Consider the following 24171-nt stretch of genomic DNA (forward strand, 5'->3'; position numbering starts at 1 on the left):
TACTCAAGATGACTCTTCTGAAGATTCCTTCCTCCAGCAGATATTGAACATACGACCCTTTCATCGCTTGTTTTGCTTCTTATCTAGCAGCCCTCCCATTCACCGATTCCTAGGACTTATTGGATCAGTTCCAACCTCTTCCTGGTCTGGTAATCTGTCTCTGAGTTTGTTCTCACTTGATTGTGCTTCCAGTGAACTTTGACTGTCTTCTAGCCTGCTCTCAGCTCCTGCCTTATCAGCCTGCCCGTCAAGGTCAGGAAGAGCCAAAGTCTGCAGCTGCTGGCTCTCCCCTGTCTGACTAACATCAAAGTTTCCCTGTTCCTGGCTGCTTTCTGCAGTTGGCTGCAAACCTTCGCTTGGGGCTGGCTCATTCCTGACAGTACCTCCCCTTTCCTATTGCAACCTGCCTCTTCACCCATCTTTCACTTGGGCCCATGAAACTACAATGGTGTCTGGGGCCCTGGCAGCAGCCCCAAGTTGCCAGGTGCTGACCCAAGCCCTGGATCCTAATGGCCCCAGCACAAATTAAGTTCTGCAGAGCATTCTAGATCTGGTTACCCACCCCAACTTTCATCAGTTTCTGGGGGGGGGGGTGCCTGTGATGCCCACCGCAGTCTTGGATGGTCTCTATAATACGGTTACCAGATTTGTTTTTCAATGAATCCAGGGACACTTTTCAACTTCAATGGATTTTGTATGGGGACTGATTTGTAAATCCAGGGACTGTCTCCAGGAAACAGGGATGTCTGGTAACCTTACTCTATAACAAGGTACTGTACACAGACTTTGTAGCTGTGGTCAACCTCAACTGGAAGACATCACTCATTATCTGTTAGCCTGCCCCTTATATAGAGACCCAGGAGATTACTTTCTGAAACCTTTGTTCGTACAAGCAAGCAGGTACACTCCAGCAGAAATAGTTCAGTTTCTTTTGACAGACAATTATAGCTTCATAACACAAAGAGTGGCCCTCTGTGCACTAGATGCAAGAGAAAAAAAGTCAGGAAAAAGTAGTTAGATAAAATCGCTGTAAGTTTTTTTGTGTGATTCGAAATCAATCTAGATTTGAGCTTGTTGGTATCTTTTCTCTCTTACATCATGACTGTTGGCTAATTTTACAGATGTACGTTCTGTATTGTTATATTAATACTCTTGCTGCAAATTTGTCATGGCCTTTGGCTAGAACGATAGACTTATGAACAAATTAAGTTCCGAGTCTTTCTTTTCTTTTACAAAAACAATTGCTTTTGTTCTATACAGAGCACTTGCCAAGATCGAAGCCATTCTAGCTTCTCGGTGGCATGAAATCTATCCCCAATCAAGATGGCAAAGCAAATGGGAAGAGACATAAATCATGTTGGAATAATTAGGAGTCGCATTAGTGAAGTACAGGTCCGTGAGGCTTTTTCCTGTGTCTTTCAAAGCAAAAGTACTTGAGCAGAACTTGCTTATCGCTCCAGTGACCCCTCTGCAGATAGAATCAAGCAGCAAATCAGGCCATGGCATGTCCTTTGGTTTCTCCTTTTTTGGTCAGAAATTGTTTGGGGAGAAATCCTTGATATTTGCGGATGTTCATAAACTTCTACACTAAATTCCTATGACATGCAGAATGACTGGCAGATGGACAACAATAGAGGGAAACATCCACCTTGCATTATTCAATGGTTTGAAGCTCTTACTGACCATTCCACAATTGAATGAATATTTTTAATTTATGACATTACGTCATTTGTATCTCGCCGGCCCTCCAAAGATCTCAAGGTGGTGTACAAGGTTTTTCCCCCCTCTCCCTTTTATTCCCACAAAACCCTGTTAGGTAGGTTAGGCTGAGAGACTGAGACTAATCCAAGATCACACTGAGTTTTATGGCTTAGTGGGGATTTGAACTCTGGTCTCTCATGTCCTTGTCCCACCCTCTAACCACTACAATTATAATAATCAATCTCACTTGAATACCTCTTTGGACATATGGATGGCTTATAGTAATGCATATTTTCAAATTAGAATTCATAGCTTATTCTTATCTTTTCTGAAGGACTTTCTTATTTTCTGAATATCATTCTTATTGTTAATGCAAGCAGATATTGTTTCTTTCTTCCCACCCCCTTCTGTTATATTGGCAGTTAAAAAAATAATAATAACCACACCTGTTTTCAGAAATAAAGATATAAACTGAAATCTGAGCTACAAAAAAACAAAATTAAAATGCTCGTTTCTGTTTCAATGTCTTTTAGATATTGACGCAGTTACTACCAGGTTAGCATGTATGTGTTTGTTCTGGCTTCCGAAACCTCTAACATTATTACTGCCGCTAGGGAACTGTCACCTGTTCTTTCTAATGAAAGAAACCCACTTTATAACTATATTAAAATGTGACTTATGAAACAATGATCCAGAGCTGTGCCTGGAAGCATTTGTCAAGTCGTTCTTTCAGCGGTGACATTACATGCTTAGGGTGATTTTAGGGGCGAGGATAAATGAAAGGCTGGGCTGAAGCTGGTCAAGAAGACCATAAATTATAATAATGGTGTCAGTGGTATAAAGAATAATGATGGTAAACAATATGGGCACAACTTATTTGTAATGTGCTGCTTTGGTTTGATGTGCCAATATATCCTGACGAGGAAGGGAAAAGGTTGGCAAAACAAAGAATAAAATACATCACTAAAGGTGCAATCTCTGTGTGTGTGTGTGTGTGTGTGCGCGCGCGCGCGCACGCGTGCACAGAGGTGGCTCTACCAACTTATCCAGTATTCCACCAGGCTCTAGGAAAACTGTGAGCAGAGGAATGCTCTGCATTCTTACATTCATGTCCAGCTGTAGAAACTTCCATTTCCTTAGAATATAAGAGCAGCCTTCTGGATCAGCCTTCTGGATCAGTTCCAGCATCTCACAGTGGTCAACCAGATGCCCATAGGAAGACCACAAGCAATAGCCCTCTCCCCACTGGGGAATGCTAGCAACTGATATTCAGATGCATATTACATCCGGGTGTTAGGGGAGTATTAGGGGTGGGGTAGTACCTCTGGTGGGGGACACACCATGCTCCTTCTGAGGCTTGTCAACCTGGGAAGGCAGCCAATCTAGAAGAAGGAAAACTCTGGTCCTAAACCTCTGCTGCTTTGCAGGATACCTTCAGGAGGAGAAAAGGCTAAGAAGTAGACCCTACACAAATCCGGAGTGGAGTCCCTAAGACGGCTGGATGGCCTTCTTCCAGCAACTCCTGCAGCCCAGCTGGTGCCAAACATATTGCTCTGCTTTCCTTTGGACTACATTAGTGAGACTGAGAGAGGGGTCTTGTTGTCTGAGCAGTCCAGGACCTCCATGCATATAGCCCAGGCTTTGCCCAAGGGAGGTCATTTGGGTGCTGCTAATGCAGCAGTTTGGCTTCACCTCCGAAGGCGTACTCCATTGTGTCTCAGGACAGGCAGATGCCAACAATTGCCTTCAACAGTGGAGGCAGTGCATTAGAGTTGGTCCTCACTGATTGCTTTATAATCCATGGATTTGTCTAATTCTCTTTTAAAGCCATCTGAGTTCTCTCCTGCCCTGCCCCCATTTCCCATCTCATGGAATCAATGGGTGGGAAAGAGGAGGGAGAGATTGATGCACGCTCAAAAGCAGGGAGAGCCAATCTGGTGTCCTCCAAATGTTGTTGGATTCCAACTCCCACCATCCCTGGTCACCATGGTCAAGGATTGTGGGAGTTGTAGACCACAGTACTGGAGGGCACCATGTTGCTTACACCTCCTCAAAAGCATGTCTTAATCCTCTCCCAGTTTGGGAGCCTGCCAGGGGACCAGGAGGGCTTAGGATCCTTTGGATCTCAGCTGCTTCTTTGACAGCTCCAACATGCTCCTGTTTTTTACCTTCTCGCACTGCTTAGGCCAACCCTTCGGAGGAGCGAGTGGTGTCAGAGAGGGTGCTGGGCCTCTTCTCCAGCATCAAAGTGGGTCTCCCAGGGATCAAAGGATTTGAGCCTAATATACAATATGATCAAAACACATAGAGCAAACACGATAAAGGGCAGTCTTTAAAAAAAGTTCATTACCTCTAGCAGAAAAATAAACCCCAGAGAAGGGACCTGAAGAGGATGGTCCAAATAGGTATACAGTGGTACCTCGGGTTACAATGCTTCAGGTTACAGATGCTTCAGGTTACAGATTCCGCTAACCCAGAAATAGTACCTCGGGTTAAGAACTTTGCTTCAGGATGAGAACAGAAATTGTGTGGCGGCAGCGAGAGGCCCCATTAGCTAAAGTGGTACCTCAGGTTAAGAACAGTTTCAGGTTAAGAACGGACCTGCAGAACGAATTAAGTTCTTAACCCGAGGTACCACTGTATATGGAAGAAGGTTGCCTTTCAGATATCCTGATTCCAAGCCATTGGAGGCTTTCAATGTTGGCGTTGAGCTTGGAAACTGACTGAGAAGCAGTGCAACTGATAAAGCACTGGTCTAATATGAACAAAATGCCCAGTCCCATTCAGAAATATTGGGTCCTGTTTAGGCCCAGCTGCATCTTCAAGAGCATTTTAAAGGTGCTCCAAGGTACAACAGGTTACATTGAATTCTGTGGGCCACTGCAGTCACGTAATCCTAGGGCAATCCCTTCCTTTGCCATTGCCCTGGAGATATCCACTGATAAATGGACAGGCTTAAAGGTGTTGGGTGAGGAATACACTCCCTAACCCTCCTTTCCATGCATATGAAACACTGCCACTGAAACAAACTTGCTCTTCCTCCAAATGCACCAGCACTGTCCTGGTTCAAGGCTAGTGCATTGCAGCAAAGCATTGTTGTAAGACTGGGAGGAATCTGTCTAGCAGAGAGTTAACAGACTACTGTAATATTGCTGTGGGCCCCCTCTAGCTGTCACACATACCTTTTGTTAGGGAAACTACAGGTGATGTGTTTCCATGGGAACTAATTGTTAGAGGATCTTCCTTGTCTTCTGGAAAATATCTGAAAGGGGATGTGCCCACCTGCGAAGAATTGGACTAAGGCAAAGTAAGGAGGACACAGAAAGCTGAGTTTGGGCTCTGCCAACAGCTGGCTGTGTCTCTCTAGGGATCTGACAACAGGCAGCAGATCTGGAATGTTCTTTCACCCATGCACTATCTCTGTACTTACCAATGTAAGTACAATGTAAGTCAGACCTCACCTGGAGTACTGTGTCCAGTTCTGGGCACCACAGTTCAAGAAGGACACTGACAAACTGGAACGTGTCCAGAGGAGGGCAACCAAAATGGTCAAAGGCCTGGAAACGATGCCTTATGAGGAACGGCTAAGGGAGCTGGGCATGTTTAGCCTGGAGAAGAGGAGGTTAAGGGGTGATATGATAGCCATGTTCAAATATATAAAAGGATGTCACATAGAGGAGGGAGAAAGGTTGTTTTCTGCTGCTCCAGAGAAGCGGACACGGAGCAATGGATCCAAACTACAAGAAAGAAGATTCCACTTAAACATTAGGAAGAACTTCCTGACAGTAAGAGCTGTTCGACAGTGGAATTTGCTGCCAAGGAGTGTGGTGGAGTCTCCTTCTTTGGAGGTCTTTAAGCAGAGGCTTGACAACCATATGTCAGGAGTGCTCTGATGGTGTTTCCTGCTTGGCAGGGGGTTGGACTCGATGGCCCTTGTGGTCTCTTCCAACTCTATGATTCTATGATTCTATGATTCAATAAACTCATATGTTACAAAATGTCACCTGCCTCCTGTGGCTTCTTTCCAAAGGGAAATTGAGCTTTGTCAAGCACTGCAACACTGAGATCTCTCACTGCTCAGATAAGTGGGGTGAACTTAACATTATCATGGCATAAGGAGCTCCATCTTCAGAGTCTTCAGCTTATGATAGAGGAGGGGAAAGAGACATCTGGGGCTATTGAGGGATTGGGGAGAATAAATGTGGGCTCAGTTTAAAGGAAGGTGAAGCTGTACATGAAATCAAGTAGCCTTTATTATGAAGAGTACATTATAGCTTTTCAGTTTGGTTCAGAGGGTCCTTTGCTTAGGGGCATTTGACATCAACTAATTATCATTATATCTGAGAAATTAACCTCCAAGAAAGATATTCATATTTTCAGGTAATGAAATTATTAGTTGCGTCTTGTACTGGTCTTCTAGGGTTGAAAATTGATTCCTAGAGGTAACAGATGAGATTACAAAACAATAAATTGGGGCAATCGTGTTTCATTTCATATTGCATTTCAGGCAGAAAAATGGGAAATTGAGTAACGGAAAGATTAACTGATTCCAAGATTAACAAATATTTTAGCCTCAGAACAAAGCTGTGAGGCAGGAGAGGCTGGGAAACAATGCTATTGCCAAGGCTATCCCATGACCTTCACCACTCACTAATCGGGGCTTTCCACATTCCAATCCACAGTACTATACTGATACTCTCTGATAAAGGTCTTGGTGGGTAATAAACCACACTTGGCAAGACATGAATACGCCGAGCTTACTGTAGAAATGCATTGATTATTATTAATTTTTTAATGTCTGTCTCTTGTATTCTTTCCATGTAACATTTTTACAAATCAGTTTCATTTGTCGAGACATTAGGAAGAAAAGGGGGAGAGGGGTGGAGGGGGTGGAAATGGGTGGGGGTGGGGTCGGGTGGCGATGTTTCTATTTTGCTTAATGTATGTAGGGTTTGGTGTCAGCGTTGCTTGTGCAGGTTTTCTGCTGTTCACTTGTGTTCCTTTGATGGTGAGAGAGGTTGGGGTTGGCCTTGTTTGTTTGTGATTGGCTGTGGTGATCTTTGTTTTCATGAGTGAGTGGGGTGGGTGGGTGTTTTGGATCAGGTTAGCCATATTGATTTGTATGCTGTTGGTGGATTGTTGTCATTGTCTTGTTGGGCTGTGTATGTGATAAAGGGGAGCCATACCAGGGTAAAGGCGTCTTCTTCTGTTTGTCCCTGTGTCAGTTTCAGTTTATTGGTTAATTTTTCTAGTAAGGCTGTTTTAGAAATGCATTGATGAAACTAGATTTGGGGGGTTCTCAAAAAGCCACAACATTCTAGGCTGGAGCTGAATCTGTGCTGTGCCCATGCATATTTCTGCACTTCCTATTTCCTGTATTTCGTTTAGATAACAAATACTGTGATGGTACAGGGTGGGGCAGAGTGGTGGCATGAACATGGTGGTTCAGATGCACTCCTGCCTCTGCAGCAGTGCCACACTGACCTCATCGCTGCCCTGCTCCACCTCTGTACCCTCACGGCAAGTGGCAGTGACACGGCTGTTGGGAGTATGGCACCAAGGTGCCGCCTCGCTCCGCCAGCCATTCCAGATAAAATAAATACTAAGAACTCCCCCCTCTCTTTTTCCCCCTCATCTACAAAATGTATTTGAATGTATCTACTCCTTCAAAACACGTTTGATCTATTTTTATTTCACTGTACATTGTAATGGCATGCCATGTGTTAATTTGACTGAGCCTTTTTTCCCTTTCCTGGCCAGCTCGGGATTGTTTTATAATTGCGTAGCTCCACTTCCAGAATTATAAAGCAATTACAGTATTTCACTACTTAAAGGACCCATATATACTTCCTGTTGGGAAGGTAAAAAAATCCTTGCACAATTCCTTCAGGGAAAAGAGAGAACGAAGGCAAGCCTAATAAAAAATAAAGGTAATACATGGCAATTATATAGTGCGGTATATCTTCAAAGCACCGTGTAAGCTTTTAATAATTTAAATGCTGGCGAAATGGTCCATTGCAAATTAATTATCCATTAAATTTCCATCTTGTTTTCCCTTTCCAAGTTCTTTGGGAATCAGTCCCATTTTGGATAAATGTATTCTGTCTTCAGAAGGACTGGATCGGTGCTTTTATTTGCCAAATAGATTATCTAAGCAATGTTCAGCCTACACCCGCTCTTCCAGTAATACTTCTGACAGTTTTAAGTTTTTACTCATTGTTGCCTTCTACAACACATGTTTCTAGTCCCAGTATTGATTGCTATTTATCATTTGGTTGAAACAGAGCAGTGAAAAACAAACAGGCAAAGCAAATGTTTTTGTGCATGAACACTTCTTTCCTGGTGACTGAATTAGCAGACTTCAAACAGCCCAATCATATGGATGGCAGCAGTGATTTAAGCTAAAGGCTTGGGGCTAATCCACACCATATACAGTCAACACACATTTAAAGCACATGAATTCCCATCAACGAATCCTGGGAAAGGTAGTTTGTTAAGGGTGCTGGGCAGGGGAAACAGTTACCAGGATTCTTTGGGGAAAGTCATTGGCTTTAGATGTGTGCTGACTGTGCTTTAAATGTATAGTGTATATCATGGGTAGGCAAACTAAGGCCCGGGGGCTGGATCCGGCCCAATCGGCTTCTAAATCTGGCCCATGGACGGTCTGGGAATCAGCATGTTTTTACATGAGTAGAATGTGTCCTTTTATTTAAAATGCATCTCTGGGTTATTTGTGGGGCATAGGAATTCATTCATTATTATTTTTCCAAATATAGTCCAGCCCCCCACAAGGTCTGAGGGACAGTGGACCAACCCCCTGCTGAAAAAGTTTGCTGACCCCTGGTGTATAGCTGTCCTTCTCTATGCACTGGAACCTGCCTCGGTAGCTCCTCTGGAGATGCTGCAAGGGGTCTAGATGGGATCTTGTCCCTATTATACCTCTGAAAAAAATTAGTTTGGTTGCTGCACTCTAGTACCTTGAAGCCATTGGTTTTGGGTCCTAGCTAAACAAAGCCTGCTCCCTCAACCATTCCTCAATTGGTTTCCAGACCATTGATCATCTTGGTCACCCTCCTCTGCATACTTTCTAGCTTGTCAATATCCTTCTTAAATTGTGGCACCCATAACTAGACACAGTACTCCAGGTGTGATCTGACCAAGGCAGAATAGTGTGGTACTATTACTTCCCTTGATCTGGACATAAGCTTTTCCCAGGGGAAGTAGCTGATATGTGCCTTGATCCACGTAGGAGATCCATGTATGGAAGCAGTCATTTGCATATGCAATTGGTGCATCCAACTGCAACGTAAATATGAAAGTACAATGCTCACCTGTGTTCCGTTATGTGCTTACATATTGCTGCTTTCCCCTTTACACTCTTACAAAAATATATCCTCTGATCCCTCAGCAAAAACTTATTGTTCATGTCCAAATCTCTCATCTGGATTATTGCAGCCTTCTCTTCTCCGGTCTTCTGCTTTCACAATAACCATACAATATCCCTTCTTAGATCCTTATACTACCTTCTTGTCTGCTCCTGGATCATGTCCAAACTTCACATCCTTCAAACCCCTTCCTTGGTCTTCCTCACCACCATTTATCACTTAGCTCTTGCATCCATTGCTCCTCCAGTCCTTCAGCCTCAGTTATCTGAAGGTCTGATGCCCTTCAAAGGAGTGCCCTTTCTCAGTTGTTACCCCTGATTCCTGGAACTGCCTCCCAGAATGCGTTTGTGAGACCAGCATTGTTGGTTCCTTCACAACCCCACATTTTCTATGAAACCTTTGGAATAGCCCCTTGTTCATCATCATCATCATCATCATCATCATCATCATCATCATTTTATTGTTTATACTCTGCCCATCTGGCTGGGTTTCCCCAGCCGCTGTGGGAGGCTTACAGCACATATAAAAACATAGTAAATTGTCAAATATTAAAATCTTCCCAATACAGGGCTGTCTTCAGATGTCTTCTAAAAGTTGTATAGTTCTTTATTTCCTTGGCACCTAAATGGGAAGGTGTTCCACAGGGAGGGCACCACTGCTGAGAAGGCCCTCTGCCTGGTTCCCTGTAACTTCACTTCTCACAGTGAGAAGGTCCTCAGAGCTGGACCTCAGTGCCCAGGCTGAACGATACACTACTGTAAAACTATATGTAACTGCAATAGTCACATAGTATTCCTTTGGTTATCCTTGCTTTCAAGTTCTTCCCCATCCTCTGTTGTTTCCTTTATATCTATTTTTAGTTATTGGAAGCCCTATGGGGCAGGGACCTGTCCTCTTGTTCTTTGCAAAGTACAGAGATAGTACTTAAGGATGGATGAATCTGTCAGTTTTGGTTTTTCTTAGTTTCTCATTTTCCAGATCTTAAATTCAGTTCTCCACATTGTTGCAGCACATAAGCCCCCCCCCCCCCAAATCCTCATGGAATTTAGTCAGCATTTTAGTGCAAATTTCTCATAATAAACACATCTTGGTTTGCAGTTTTGATGAATATACATATTATTTCCCCTATATGATGCATCTTTGCATGTTATCTTCACTAACATATGCATTTTCATACCCCTAATGCATGCATTCTTGTGCATGTTGCATGGTTGAAGAACTACACTGCAAAATTTGGAGAAGTGCAAATTTCAAAGACTAGCTGTCTTTCAGTTTGCATGTTGGTTTGAGAACAACAAATTAGGTGCCTCCTGAAAAATGTACTAATGTTTACAATTCTTAATAAGTTTTAATAAGTTTTAATAAGTTTTCACCCCTTCATGGATCACTGCCTTGCCATGGCGAAGGGGCTTGAATAACTCAGAGAAACTATGCCTGGAAGCGAAAGGAAAGTCCAATGCTGTAAAGAAAAATGTTGCATATTTTCAGCTGATCGCCGAAGAATTGATGCTTTTGAATTATGGTGTTGGAGGAGACGCTTGAGAGTCCCATGGACTGCAAGGAGATCAAACGCATCCATTCTTAAGGAAATCAGCCCTGAGTGCTCACTGGAAAGACAGATCGTGAAGCTGAGGCTCCAATAATTTGGCCACCTCATGAGAAGAGAAGACTCCCTGGAAAAGACCCTGAAGGAGAAGGGGACGACAGAGGACGAGATGGTTGGATGGTGTTTGCAAAGCTACCAGCATGAGTTTGACCAAACTGCGGGAGGCAGTGGAAGACAGAAGTGCCTGGCATACTCTGGTCCATGGGGTCATGAAGAGTCAGACACGACTAAACAACTAAACAACAACAACAAATTTTCAGCCATAAGTGAGAATATCAGAAGACCTCAAGGACAACATCCTGATATTTATATATAAAATACCCTGCTCCCAACACCAATAATATTATTACTAATAAAATTGTCCAGGGTTTTTGAATAAATTGACCCAAATTTTTGTGTATGTTTAATGTTTAATAGACTATTGTATTTTAATATTCTGTTGGAAGCCGCCCAGAGTGGCTGGGGAAACCCGGCCAGATGGGTGGGGTATAAATAATAAATTATTATTATTAATTTTCATTCAGTGGCATTTTCTTTCTTTCATTATTTGTTATTATACACCATCGAAGTATGTGTCCTTGCTTAAATAATAAGTTTTTTATTTTTATAAAATAGATGTATTTATTAGGTAGTTCATTAAACTGCAAATACTGAAATTATCCCCAATTGTTCTCTATGTATCTATCCATCCATCCATCCATCCCTCTCCCTCTTGGAGTAGGAGAACAACTCCCTCTAGGGCCACTATTTGTTATGTGTGGCTAGTTGCCCATGACTACCTAGCAAGATTGTTACAGTTCCTCAAGAGGGCGATCAAATAATGAGGATCAATACATAAGCACTGTAGCATCATGTCTTATACTATATATTAAAGCCTTTCTCCCTAGCAACTTAACTATAGGTGCCTGTGTTTTTCTACTCTCAAGGAACCGAGAGCTACTTACGTGTTGTAATTAATCATTTGTTTACAGCAAAACTAAGTACCAAACATGTGTACTTAGTACCAAACATGTAAGTACCAAACATGTGTACTTACATTTTCTTCATGTGGCATCAATTATAGCCAAGATCAAAGCTGCTGGTTCTTTTGATGTATTATATTTAAAATATATTTTAAGTGCACATCCCTTTTGCATCAGTGGCAAAGCAAAACGTGGCACGTTGCCCTGCATATTTACCATAGATTCTATCGGGATTTGCTATTAGGCTTTCCAAGTGTTCAGACCAAAGAGCCAACTTTGCTATGGGTTTAATACTCTGTCTCATGCAGAATCCATGGTGCTTCGCTAAAATCAGGACTAAAGTGTGGTGTGGTAGAGTGGATAGAGTGTCAGGCTAGAAATGTTCTTTGTTAAGTCTATTGGGAACTGTAGCTGTGTGAACTGGATTTGATATCCCGCTTTATCACTACCCGAAGGAGTCTCAAAGTGGCTAACATTCTCCTTTCTCTTCCTCCCCCACAACAAACACTCTGTGAGGTGAGTGAGGCTCAGAGACTTCAGAGAAGTGTGACTAGCCCAAGGTCACCCAGCAGCTGCATGTGGAGGAGCGGAGACGCGAACCTGGTTCACCAGATTACGAGATTACCACTCTTAACCACTACACCACACTGGCTCACAGGGTTGTTGTAAGGATAAAATGGGAAGGGGAGAATCTTGAGCTCCTTGGAGGAAAGGTGGAGTCTTAACGCAATAAATAAATAAAGCAGTACACATATGTAGTGATTTTAGCCTTTCGAGCTAAGGTTTCCAAGGTCATGTAAGCAGGAATGTCTGGCGAGGCCTCACAGCTGGGTCTGCATTGCTCTCCTCTCTTCCCAACACTCTTCATCACTGCCAGTTGCTGAGACGGGGAATGACAAGGCAGCAGGGAGCTCAGCATGGTGCAGGTGCTGCAGCAGGAACATCCCATTCACTCTGCTGCCTCAGCTACACTGTGCTGAGTTCCCCATCTCCTTTCAGTAACCAGGAAGAAAGGAGAGCAACACAAACCCACCTGCATGGTCCCACTGGCTGCTACTGCATATGAGATGCTTAGACACTAATGGTAGTAGAATTAAGACCTCCAGTGCAAACACTGAATTCTTATGTCGGATCATCTTCACCATCGACCTCAGTCCTGTATACCTGAAGGCGCGTCTCCACCCCCATCGCTCAGCCCAGACACTGAGGTCCAGTGCCGAGGGCCTTCTGGTGGTTCCCTCACTGTGAGAAGTGAAATTACAGGGAACCAAGCAGAGGCAGAGGCACTTCTCAGTAGTAGTGCCCACCCTGTGGAATGCCCTCCCATCAGATGTCAAGGAAATAAGCAACTATCTTACTTTTAAAAGACATCTGAAGGCAGCCCTGTTTAGGGAAGTTATTAATGTTTAATGCTGTATTGTGTTTTTAACATTCGGTTGGGAGCTGCCCAGAGTGGCTGGGAAAACCCAGCCAGATGGGCAGGATATTATTATTATTATTATTATTATTATTATTATTATTACCATAATACTTTATGAAGTCTTTTAAATAGTCATTTGCCTGGCGCCTATGGCAAGAAAAGGCTGAATTCCAAAAAGAGACAGTGAGAGCTGATTTCTCTGCAATACTCACTCACTCTTAGGCTTACACCCTTCCCTAACCACTCAGAGGGAATGTTAGTGTGTGTTCATGCACTACGCAGGAATAGGTAGCCTCAGGATCATACCCTCGCATGCCTAAAACTCATTGAAATCAAAGGCAACTTAAATTCATAAATCACCTCTCCCCCCCCCCTTCCCTACCCCCGGTTCGGTCGCACTGGGCATGAAGCCTCGGGGGCAACACAACTATGATGTAGAATGGGAAGTGAGAGGCAGGGGCACCACATTTTGGCATTGCACAGGGTGCCACTGAAATTTGAGATCCCAAGGTCTGCCACTGACTTTCCATCGGTGGTGTGCTGCCTCCAAACCTGGAGATTCCATTAAGGCAGGTGTCACAAATATGTTCCCCTTTAGGTGTTTTGGACTACATCTGCCATCATTCCTGTTCATGTTGGCTAGGACTGATGGGAAGGGTAGCCCACAAGATCTGGATGGCACCATGTTGGCTACCCCTGCACCATACTCATACTTAAGCGAGTCCTTGACTTGTGAACATATCATTGAGCAACACAGAAGAAGAAAAGAAGCACTGAAACTTCCCCTCCTCCAAAAGAAGTATGGTAAGAAGAGCAAATAAGAGCCACCATGAAATAAACAATGATAATTGAATAACAGTGCGCACATTTTTGTATATTAATCTGTCAGCAGAATCTTCCTTTCCCTTGGCTTAGAGTTTGTGGAAAGTTTGGGAGGGGCGGATGAGCCAAGTGCCTAGCAAGACATGGTTTACATGCTAATGCATCTCTTTGAACCCATGCAGCAGGATATCAACTCACTAATTGCAGGGTTACTGTGGTAAAACATAGTGCTTCTTTAATAGCAGAGTGCACCGGCATATAATTATACCATGACAGTTTTGCTTAGTGTCAGATAAGTTATATGCACTTGTTACTAAAAATATTTCAGGATTTTAACCTAAGGGAGAACAGTGGAAAAGAACAATGACTTGCTAATTATGTTTCTGTCTGGTTGTTGCCTAAGCCTTGGAAGAATTACTCAAAGGTGTCCATTAAAAATAAAATAAAGCCCAACCTTGAAAAGGAGGAAAGGGCACCTTGAAAGTGACTTCCATGTTTCCCCAGAATGCACTTCTCTCATGCAACATGGATTGCCTTCATATGAAGTTTCTAAACTGGAGAACCCATTTCTTTCTTTTTTAAAATACCATATTTTTTGCTCTATAAAACTCACTTTTTCCCTCCTAAAAAGTAAGGGGAAATGTGTGTGTGTGTCTTATGGAGCGAATGCAGGCTGTGCAGCTATCCCAGAAGCCAGAACAGCAAGAGGGATTGCTGCTTTCACTGCACAGCGATCCCTCTTGCTGTTCTGGCTTCTGGGATTCAGAATATTTTTTTTCTTATTTTCCTCCTCCAAAAACTAGGTGCGTCTTATGGTCTGTTGCATCTTATAGAGCGAAAAATACGGTACCTCTTTATTTGTTTTCGGTTCAGTATCATAATGCTCAGACAAGTTGAAGCACTCAGATTTAAGTTGTGTTTCACTGAAAGAAACTCTGCACCACCAGTTTAAGTCATCGCCTGTGTCTTCATAGCTGCAGAGCAATCCTACATTTGCCAGGCTGGGTAGAAACTTAAGCACTATTGCTTCGACCACCTTTTATAGGGTAGCTACATGATGTTACCATCAAATCATTGTTATCCTGTGGTATTACTGCCTCTTTTCAGACCACAGAACTCCTGGTGTTTGTTGCTATTGTTGAAAGAATACTGGTGTGATTTCCATAAGTGCAGATGTTGTTAGTCCTGCTCTTTAGTCTTTGATAAGAGACATGGTTTTGACATAGACAGTGACATATCAGGCAGACGAACCAATTGCCCTTCATCTACTTTGGCACATCTCCCCCCCCCCCCCCCCGTGACATTTTATTAGCAAATGAATTATTACTTTTAATCAGCCATCTTGTTTTGTGTTCAGACTAGCATTTTCATCTTTATATTTTTAACTTATTAAAATATTCATGTGGTGGTGCTTACATGAAAAGGCATTTTGTTTTTAACACTGACATTAAAAAATCATGCTGACTTTCCAATTGCTGTCATTTTAGCACTGTATTTTTTTTTTGCCAGTCTTTTAATTAGCACTGAAACATTTTAGCCTACCTTTAAAAATGATCTAAAGCCATTGCACAACAGCATCTAAGTTTTTAAAAGCATGTTAGTGCACATTTAAACAAAATCAAAAACCTGTTTGATTGTTTTAAAGGAGAAAGGCATTATGAAGTAGGCTACTCAAAATTGTCCCTTCGTCTCCCACAAAGTAGTGCGGAAGGAACATAGTGGGATGTATGCACACATAAAAGAATACTAACAAAACAATTCCCTCCAAGTGGCACAATGAGTCCATGCATGGAGCTGTTAACCAGAAGGTTGGTGGTTTGAGCCCAACCTGGTATGGCTGTGGACAGGATTCCTGCATCGTGGACTAGATGATCCACAGGGTCCTTTCCAACTCTACAATTCTGTGATTCTGTGATTCTACTATAGTCACTGAGATGTGGGGAAGCAATTGCAATTTCACGGTCTCCTCCGGACTGTCAGATACCAGAAATGTAGGTGTGTGCAATTAAAATAATAATAATAATAATAATAATAATAATAATAATAATAATAATTTATTATTTGTACCCCGCCCATCTGGCTGGGTTTCCCCAGCCACTCTGGGCAGCTTCCACAGAAATCAAAAATACACTAAAATATCACACATTAAAAACTTCCCTGAACAGGGCTGCCTTAAGATGTCTTCTGAATGTCAGGTAGTTGTTTATCGCTTTGACATCTGATAGGAGGGCGTTCCACAGGGCGGGCGCCACTACCGAGAAGGCCCTCTGCCTGGTTCCCTGTAGCTTTGCTTCTCACAATGAGGGAACTGCCAGAAGGCCCTCGGCGCTGGACCTCAGCGTCCGGGCAGAACGATGGGGGTGGAGACGCTCCTTCAGGTATACTGGGCCGAGGCCGTTTAGGGCTTTAAAGGTCAACACCAGCACTTTGAATTATGCTCGGAAACGTACTGGGAGCCAATGTAGGTCTTTCAAGATCGGTGTTATGTGGTCTCAGCAGCCACCCCCAGTCACCAGTCTAGCTGCCGCATTCTGGATTAGTTGTAGTTTCCGGGTCACCTTCAAAGGTATCCCCACGTAGAGCGCATTGCCGTAGTCCAAGCGGGAGATAACTACAGCATGCACCACTCTGGCGAGACAGTCCGCGGGCAGGTAGGGTCTCAGCCTGCGTACCAGGTGGAATTGGTAGACAGCTGCCCTGGATACAGAATTGACCTGCGCCTCCATGGACAGCTGTGAGTCCAAAATGACTCCCAGGCTGCACACCTGGTTCTTCAGGGGCACAGTTACCCCATTCAGGACCAAGGAGTCCTCCATACCAGCCCGCCCCCTGTCCCCCCAAAACAGTACTTCTGTCTTGTCAGGATTCAACTTCAATCCATGAGCCGCCATCCATCCTCCAACCGCCTCCAGGCACTCACACAGGACCTTCACCACCTTCACTGGTTCTGATTTGAAAGAGAGGTAGAGCTGGGTATCATCTGCATATTGATGGACACCCAGTCCAAACCCCCTGATGATCTCTCCCAGCGGCTTCATATAGATATTAAAAGCATGGGGGAGAGGACGGAACCCTGAGGCACCCCACAAGTGAGGGCCCAGGGGTCTGAACACTCATCCCCCACCACCACTTTCTGAACACGGCCCAGGAGAAAGGAGCGGAACCACGATATAACAGTGCCCCCAGCTCCCAGCCCCTCTAGACGGTCCAGAAGGATGTTATGGTTGATTGTATCAAAGGCCGCTGAGAGATCCAGCAGAACTAGGAAACAACTCTCACCTTTGTCCCTAGCTCGCCGGAGATCATCAACCAGCGCGACCAAGGCAGTTTCAGTCCCATGATGAGGCCTGAATCCCAATTGGAAGGGATCCAAATGGTCCGCATCCTCCAGGCATGCCTGGAGTTGTTCAGCAACCACTCGCTCAATCACCTTGCCCAAGAGTGGAAGATTTGAGACTGGGCGATAGTTGGCCATACTGGCCGGGTCTAAAGATGGTTTTTTAAGAAGCGGTTTAATGACCACCTCTTTCAGCGGATCTGGGAATGTTCCCTCACAGAGGGAAGCATTCACCACCCCGCAGAGCCCATCACCCAGCCCTTCCAGGCTTGCTTTTATTAGCCAGGATGGGCAAGGATCAAGGAGACAGGTGGTTCGTTTCATGCATCCAAGCAGCCTGTCCACATCCTCGGGGGTAACGGATTGAAATTGATTCCATGCAACTGGATTAAAGTTCCAGCACAACAAACCCACTTTTTAAACGTTGACCTTTTGTGAACAGAAAGGTGATGGGGAAATTGTTGTTATTGTTATACTGTATATAAGACTAGTTATTTGCTTTTTCTATCCAAATGTCTTTAAGTGGCTTACAATGCATTTGAAACACAAATATGAATATATTATACAAAAACACAGAACAAAACAATCCCCATAGCAGCCACAGGAAGCTCATAGGTAAATAGGTGGCTGAGGAGGCCCAGCCAGATGGGCGAGGTATAAATAATAATAATAATAATAATAATAATAATAATAATAATAATAATTACGCTTCAGGCCCTCATACAGACCAAGCACTAATTCACACCTACTCCCTCACCTGCAGAAGGTGAAAAGGAGAAACAGAGCTGCGTGACAACAACATACCGATGACAAAACACTCCAAAACTCCACATGTCCCCACTCAACGCTTTCAGAACAAACTCCGGTAAATCATGGAAAATCCATGGAGCCAAATAATACTCCCCAAGAACCATCCTCTGGAGTTGGGCATCCAAATAGGAGAGGAATCACTGCAATGCAGTGTCCCCAATACCCAACTCAGGTAGTCACCCCTGAAGGGTATCATGGTCGATGGTACTGAAAGCCACAGAGGAATCAACAAAGTCACACTTCCCCAATCTTTCTCCCAACAGTGTCTGCCCTCTGCATAAACTTTGCGCTAGCCAGCCAGAATGGATGCTCAATAAAGGAGCTTCACATGCAAGCTATTCTGAAAGAGCAACCAGTCTGGAAACAACCTTAAAATAATAGTTATGGTTGCTGTTGTTGCTACCAATATGCGAGCTAACTATTAACTGCTAGCTATGCAGATTACTGCTATGCACCAGCAATAGCAGTCAACTCTTAACAGCTGGCCTCACCTGGTCAAAGTGCAGCTGACTGCTGTGTTATTTGATATGCTTTCAAGTTGCCAACACCTGCTAGCTAAGCATGTTAGTACTGTAAATAATTGTGTTATGAGATATATATGCTAGTTCCCAACATTGTCACACTATGAGCTGTCACGCTGAGAACATGTCAAAGATGGTGATTCTGTGATTCTACCAAAGGGCAGGCAACCATTTCGGGGGAAGGGTATGTGTGACCAGTGTAGAGACTCCTCAACCCCCAATTTGACAGAGAAGAGAATATACATTTTCTGATATCTCCTTCCACCCAAAAGGACTTGCCCTTCCATTAGGTGGCCACCTTGGAGCCATCAAAGCACAGAAAATTATTAGCTCTTTGATATATTATTGTTGTATTTTTCCAGTCAGGGGCAGGGAGAGAGGTACTTGTGGGATTTTGTGCCTTAAGTGCCAAAATGACTTGATCAGTTTAGTACTATGCACCTTGACAGGACAGCAAAATGTCTTAGCCAGTCGACCCATCCATGAGGCAAGGTGAAACAACTGCCTTGGGTGGTAGGTCTGGTTTCCATGGAATGAACTGCCCACTGCTGCTGCCACAGTAGCACCAGCAGCTGTGGCATGCTCCACCTCCTCAGAAGCTCCTCTTCCCAATGCTGTCTCTACAGCAGCCTCCTACCATCCCTATGGAAGAAATGGCAAGGGGTGCTCTCTGGGGTCTCCTGGGCTCTGAACCCACACAAAGTGATTCAGAGCGGGTCTGTTCCCCCCTTAACTACCTTTGGTTCCCACTTCAAATGTCAGGTAAGGCCATTTGATTCCCCCCCCAAGTCCCAGATGTAGATCTTTATTCACTCCCTTGTTCCTCATGTAGAGCTTTAATCCTCCATTGTTCTCAGTGTAGACCTTGTTCCCAATGTAGATTTTTATTCACCACTTGCTCTTGATGTAGATTTTCACTCACCCCTGTTTTCCTGGTGGGAAGGTGGGGGCAGGCACCATTTTGTGGTTCACCTCGGGCATCAAAATGTCTGGCACTGCTTCTCACCATGGAACAGACCCCCCACAACTAGGTCGTGTGAATGGAGTCAGCCATTTGTGAAGTATGAAATTAGTTTTGGTTATTCATCTCCTCTCTTGCTACAACTTCATATTTCTCAGCCCACATCTGAAAACTCTGTATGAATGAACTACTGCTTCATTCAAAAGCTACAACCGCCTATCCTACCTTAGAGGAACATTCACAATCTTAGCCAAAAGTACATTCAGGTGTACTCAGCTGGCCTTAACACGCACTGCCCCCCCCCAACAGATAAGTATCCAATTGACATGTAGTAACCTCCAAGCACTCTTTCCACAGCTTTGGAAGAAAAGCAGATCTAAATCGAGAGACGGCGCACTTCAGGCTTGTGGGATCTAATTTGTACCTTATTAGAAACCCAAGATATAAAGGGAATTAGAATTAAGCTGTTGAACTCAGGGTTTTGTTTTGAATTCCAGAAGTGGGCTGAGTTCGCAATCCTTCCACACAAAAACTCATTTACTCACTACCCCAAGCAGCCTGGTTTAAATGGAAGAGTCATTTTGTGGTTGCTGCTGTTAAACATTGTGAGACAATATCGTTGCTGATTTAATGCAAATAACTCAGACATATACCAGTAGATCCTGCATAGGAGCCAACTCCTAGGGGCTGAGGGGGCTTTGGTCCCACCAATAAACTATTTGAGGGGGCTGCCCCCCCCAAAAAAAGTTGATAGGCATTGCCATTCAAATGGTATGTGTACCGCATCTTGTGATTATGTGGGGCATGGCTTATCTGCCCCCTCCCCCAATATTTTATTCAAGTTAGCACCCCTGAGATCCAGATCTATCTGCTCCCATCTCTGATCTAAATTATTCAAGAAGTTGTGGTGAGCAGTTCATTCTGACATTGCTGCTGTAAATCCTTCACCATCTGCCATGTCCAAGTTGACTGAAGGTGAGTGGATTTGTCTGCACCTACCTGGAAATGACTCCCACTGAACTTCATAAGATTTGCTTCAGAGTAGACATGCATAGGATTGTGTTGCACATCAACAAAGATTCCAGCTGAGACATCACAGAGAGCAACAGATGGTTTGCCTTCTGCAGATTCCATCTTGGGCTTCATCAGACACCTTACAACAATCCGGAAGATCTCGGCTAGATGTGGTTCAACTGATACAGTGGTAACAGAGAAGGAAGATGTTGTCTTTTAGGGAGAGAAAGCAGACATAAAAATAAATCTACCCTAGACAATCAATGGTGTTCTGTAGACCCTTATTTCTGTTAAACTAAGTTAGATGTCATTTAGCAAGTCTGTTCTTGATATTAGAACTTTCCTCTTATGACCCATTTTTCTTTTTCTTTTTGCTATTGGAGACAATAGTCTTGCAGTGAGAATAAAATACAAAGGAAATTAGGAAAGAGCCTGTGTGAGTGAAGACAATATGAGGAGGGAATATTTTAGCAGAGATGGAGATGAGATTAAATGTTACCAGACGTCAGAGCAGGAGAAAATCTCAAAGGTATTTTCCAATAAATACTTTGGAATATTGTGCAATTTCCTCGTGTGCTTTAAAACTCATTACTATTTCATTCTGTAGAATTGTTCCTTGATGAATTTGTGATTAAAGCAGACCACTTGTGGGAGAGAAAGAAGAAAGAAGACCATAGGGTTGGTGTAAAATAATTTCTAGATATTTGTCACATTTCCACAGTATCAATAACTTGGGGGGGGGGTGGTATCTAACAGCCTGATCCTATACTATATATGCTCAGTACCATCTCTGGTACCACCAGAAAAATCACATCAATGGACTAGGAAGGGGAAATTAGCGATGTCCCTTTCCACCTGCTTTGCCACTGCAGCCTCTTCCAAGTACTAGCCAACGACAGTGAAGGGATATCTTGCTGTTCACAGCCCCTGAGCCAAACAACAGCACATAGGGTGAGGCTTACTGGAGTCTGCCTAATGGTATACCCTGATGGAACTGTTAAATCTCCTCACCCAGCACAGCTATGCCATCCATGGTTGGGAATGTCACCTGTGCAACAGCAATAAAGACAGCTGTTGAAATGGGAGTTAGAAGCATGGCCCATCTTTAGTGTAGGTGATGTGTTGGTGTCGGCAATCTCCTACAGATTCAGTTCAGGGCTGAGATAGTCCCCCCCCCCCAAAGAACTCAGAAAATAAAAACCCTCCCCCAAGCCCATTTCTGAAACTGGATCCCATCTCGGGCCATTGGGAGCATGACAGAGTCGAAGTATTGCCAGGAACACCCTGAGAACCTGTGAATCCTGCCTGCCTGCCTTCCCTTCCCTTCCTATGCTCGATAGGAGCAATGATGCCAGAGACATCCCAAAATACTGCAAGGAAGGTGGGCATAGCATCGGTGCCATGCTTTGCTTTATAATCATAGGAAGCCCTTCACATGAGCAATCTCTGAAAGGGGCCTGTGCATGTCGACAGTATGTTATTCCAGGGAGTAAATTGGCAAAAGTGCAACATTTCAGCAAACCAACATATTCCATGCTTTCATACACTGCTCATCTATGTACACAGGAACATAGGGAAGCTACCTTATACCAGGTCAGATTATTGGTCCATCCAGGCCAGCTTTGTCTACTCTGACTGGCAATGTGGCTGTCTATGGTGTCAAGTCTTTCCCCATTCCTTGATGCTTTTGATGGGACATTCTGGGAACCTGGGGCCTTTTGCCTGTAAAGTGTTTTAAGGTTGCAATCCTGTACCCAGTTTCCCCGAGGGTAAGCCCCACTGAAAACTCAAGGGAGCTTGCATCTGACTGGACAAGTATAGGATTGTGCTGCGAAATATTATCCAGAGCTGACTTTAACCTTGCAGATTCATAGATAGAAATGCTTCTTGAGCTTACATTGCTCAGAATTGATGCATCTGTTTCACTACAACTGCCTTGATTCCCCTTAGGTTTTATTTGCCCACCTCTCAATATACACATCCACACACCTGAACAAAAAACCATATATACTGTAAACTCTCCATAATGCTCCATGCTGTTCATTGGAACTGCTGCCAGGAGGCAGGGAAGCCTTGTTTTTCCTGAACCCCTTTGCTTGAGTTGAAAGCTGAGAAAATACCTCCCATGAAGTCAGATAAGGAGTCACTCTCTCTGCCACTGTTAAAAGGCAGATATGAGCTTCTAGTCCCAACATGTATCAGTAAGGCCCTAATCTCAGTTAAAAATGTAAGACGGGGGGTTTTTTCTGGGAGCCCACAGATTACAATATACTGTGTATTCTGTGATAGTAAAAGAAAGAAAGAAAGAAACTTGATCACAATAAAAAAATGAAGAAATATGGATTTATATAAACTGACTTTATACCAGAATAGTTTGGAGTAAACATGAAACATTAATCAACCACCCACACTACTGTTATTAAACTTTTCTTGGGTTATTGAGACGTTTTCTCCAGCATGTTTCCTCTGGGTATTAGCAAAGCACCAGAATAATGTGTGAATCAAAATACATGATGGATAAAGTGGGGGAGGGCGGGAGAAAGAGGTTTGAGAAATATCATGTTTTCTGCAGTCAAACCACACAGACACTGTGGAAAAAGCCCTTTGTTTTGAAAGTCCTATATTGGCCCAAATATGGGCACCATTTCAGACCTGAAACCTAGGGTCCGAGATCTTTTCACACACACACACACACACACACACACACACACACACCACCACCACCAATAAAATATTTGAGAGGGCTGGGACCCCCTCCCAAGTTAATGGACATTGCCATTCAAATAGTGTCTGTGTGCTGTGTCATGTGATTGACTATGCACGACCGGGCTTACCTGCCCCCCAATATTTTATTCAAGTTGGGACCCCTGCCTGAAACATAGTAGCAAAAGACATGAAACTAGAAACATCTATGAAAGAATGGATAGATCTTTTTAAGCATAACCAAAGTTAAGTTTCCTTGGAATGAAGGTCAGTGGAGAATGTGGAGTCTTTAGGATGTCTGGTTTAATGTACATATATAATCGTACCTTGGTTCTCGAACTTAATCTGTTCCGGGAGTCGGTTCGACTCCTAAAGCAGTTTGAAAACCAAGGTGCGGCTTCCGATTGGCTGCAGGAGAGCTTCCTGCACTCAATCGGAAACCACTGAAGTTCAGCTTCTGAAAAACGTTTGCAAATTGGAACACTTACTTTTGGGTTTGCAGCGTTTGGGAGCCGATTTGTTCTGGAGCCAAGCAGTTTGAGTACCAAGGTACCACAGTGTATACAACCCAAGCATAAAATGGAAGGACTCACAGAATGAACACTTCGACAGATCTTGCTTCCCCCCATTAGGTTTCTAGGGGAAGCAGGGTCCCCTGTAGCCACTGGAATTCAACCCAGTGTGCAAGAAGTTTCTCTGCCTTTCCAGCTTCCAGTCTTCACTAAGCACACAGACCAACCCTGTCTCCTGTTCTCTTGCTTACAAGATGATGTCACTTCCAGCCAGGTGACACAGGGAGGGGGGAGCAGGGGAGGCTCACCCATTGTCTCTATGGCAACACGGCCCGCTCTTTAAATCACACTGCATAAGGCACTTACAGGCCTGACTAAGGCCATTATCTTAACGAAGGAACTGACTTGACCAGTTTG

General features: G+C 43.8%; 1 long non-coding RNA gene across 1 annotated transcript in view; it reads right to left on the reverse strand.

Moving 5' to 3' along the window:
* Positions 1–23943, reverse strand: part of LOC308485169 — a 58321-nt gene extending 34378 nt beyond the window's left edge. The window contains exons 1-2 of the long non-coding RNA XR_013990442.1: positions 23731–23943; positions 20525–20718 (exon numbers count right to left, since the gene is read on the reverse strand). This is a non-coding gene — a long non-coding RNA (uncharacterized lncRNA). The remainder of the gene's footprint in view (positions 1–20524; positions 20719–23730) is intronic.
* Between the last annotated feature and the right edge of the window lie 228 nt (positions 23944–24171).

Source organism: Podarcis pityusensis (assembly GCF_964106645.2).
Source record: "Podarcis pityusensis genome assembly, chromosome: 9".
NCBI lineage: Eukaryota > Metazoa > Chordata > Lepidosauria > Squamata > Lacertidae > Podarcis > Podarcis pityusensis.